Source organism: Silene latifolia, chromosome 2 (genome assembly GCF_048544455.1).
Source record: "Silene latifolia isolate original U9 population chromosome 2, ASM4854445v1, whole genome shotgun sequence".
Taxonomy (NCBI): Eukaryota; Viridiplantae; Streptophyta; class Magnoliopsida; order Caryophyllales; family Caryophyllaceae; genus Silene; species Silene latifolia.
Window position 1 is genome coordinate 98,283,408 of NC_133527.1, and position 2,224 is coordinate 98,285,631.

At 45.7% G+C, this 2,224-nt stretch overlaps 1 non-coding gene across 1 annotated transcript; it reads right to left on the reverse strand.

Moving 5' to 3' along the window:
- Positions 1-879: 879 nt before the first annotated feature.
- LOC141645198 (small nucleolar RNA R71) lies at positions 880-986 on the reverse strand. The gene has a single exon (XR_012544782.1). It is a non-coding gene; the product is annotated as a small nucleolar RNA R71 (small nucleolar RNA).
- Positions 987-2,224: the final 1,238 nt, after the last annotated feature.

The following is a 2,224-nucleotide window of genomic DNA, read 5'->3' on the forward strand; positions in this document are numbered from 1 at the left end:
ATAGAACAAATCAATTCAAACCCCCACACATTGTTGCTTTTAGACTAAAATCAGACAACTATTAATTGCATCGCCTCCCTGTGGTTCGACCCTGACTGCCACTAGCTATAATAGTAGTTTGGATTATAAATTTATCTTTGGTGCACACAACGATGGGCATCAAATTTTGGCGCCGTTGCCGGGGAGGCAATTGTTTAAAATTTTTAGTTGTTTCTATTTTTAGTCTTTCTCTTAGTTTAAGGGACATCTGTTCCTTAAACTATTTTCATATTCTACTTGTAGTTTCTTCTTATGCGCAGGTCACAGGGTGGTGAATTACTACCGTTCCATCCTGAGATTGAGAAGACTTTGCGTGAGTTGAGACGATCATCTAGAGTATTGCCGACAGAGGAAGAGTTGAGTACTCTGTCTAGTTACTACGAGAACGAGCTGTTTGAGGAGGATCCACCTTCATCACCTATTTCTACTTCCTCAACAGAGACTGTCACATCTCCAGGTATGGCTGAAGAAGCGAGTATAGCCAGTCACTCTGAGCCGACAGCTGAGAATCTCTATAAGGGGTTCACATTACCAGGGGAGGACAGAAAATTCGAGCCGAAGCCATTCTATATCAACTTGGTTGAGAGAAACCAATTCGGGGGAGCTGCAAATGAGGATGCAGCCAAACATATAGAGACATTCATTAATTACTGCTGTTCCATACCCCCACCAACCGGTGTGACCAAGGACCAGGTGAAGGAGACTATGTTCATATTCTCTCTTCGTGATGCTGCAAGGGAGTGGTACCGAGACCTGGATCGAGCTGCTAATGGGATCACTGACTGGAATTCTTTGGCCCTAGTATTCTACAAGAAGTATTTCTCTGCCTCGAAGACGAATGCCATTAGAGCTCAGATCACGAGCTTTAAACAGGGTCCTGATGAGAATTTTCATGAGGCGTGGGTTCGTTTCAAGAAGCTGGTGCGAACCATTCCACACCATGGGTTCGAAAATTGGAGCCTATGCAATCAATTTTATAATGGCTCTATGACGATTAGAGGGCTATCCTGGATGCGGCAGCTAGTGGCAGATTCCAGGAGAATGTGGGAGAGACTAAGGGTTGGAAAATTATTGATGATTTGGCCACCCATAAAGCTGAGTATGGAAATTCCAGGGGAAATCAAAGGAGATCTGCTGAATCCCCTTCTGTAGCTGCATTAGAGGCTCTTACGGCGAGATTTGATAAGTATGAGTTGGGAGGAGCTTCAAAAGGAGGGATCTATCAAGTGAATGCTGTGTCAGACGGTCCTTTCGTCTGCAAAAGATGTGGAGCTGAGGGACATGTTTCAGATCATTGTCCAAATCCATATGAGTCTTGTGCTGCTTTTCAACATTGTAGGCAGTCAAACACTTATTTTGAGCCGAATGTCCATCCGAATTTGAGGTGGAGTAGCCAAAATGTCCTAAATCCAACTCCACCACCACAGCAGCAGCAGCAGCAGAATTATGTGCCCCCTCATAAGCAGCAGCAGCCATATCAAAAGCCTCTGTATGTTCCTCAGCAGCAGCAGCAGTCCCCATGCTCCGAATTTGCCGAGTTGAAAAACTTGTTGCTGAAAGAGTCTCAAGCTAGAGAGGCCGGGATGAAAATGTTAGAGAGCCAAATTGCTCAATTGGCAAGGAAGAATACAACTCGAGCTCCGGGACATTTACCGACGCAGACGGATCAAAAGGAGACCCTTAATGCTATTACTTTGAGGAGTGGTTCTACCCTTGATGGGCCCGCTATGGTTGAGGAAGCTACTGGAAAAGATGAGGCGGAACCAAGTAAGAAGAAGGCTGTAACGAATAATAGCAAGAAAAAGACGACAACAGGTATGTTAGTCGATTGACTGACATCCCCGGTCGATCGACTGAAGCGCGAAGTGAAACAGCTCCTGGTCCTGTAGAAGTCATTCGATCGACTGACATGCATGGTCGATCGACTGACAACGCTGCTGATGGTGAGTCTTTTCGTCCTCCAATGCCAAATAACTTGAGGGACCATTTATTTCGGGGTACGACTACTCCGAAAATATTGAGGCAAGACCCAAATGCTGATGGGTCAGTTCCGGTTCCGACTGGCCTTCATGGTCGATCGACCAACGCACGACTTACAGGAGCTACTGTACACTGCAGTCCAGTCGATCGACCGGCTGCTATGGTCGATCGACCATACCGTTAATTCTGACGTGAATTAATAGAA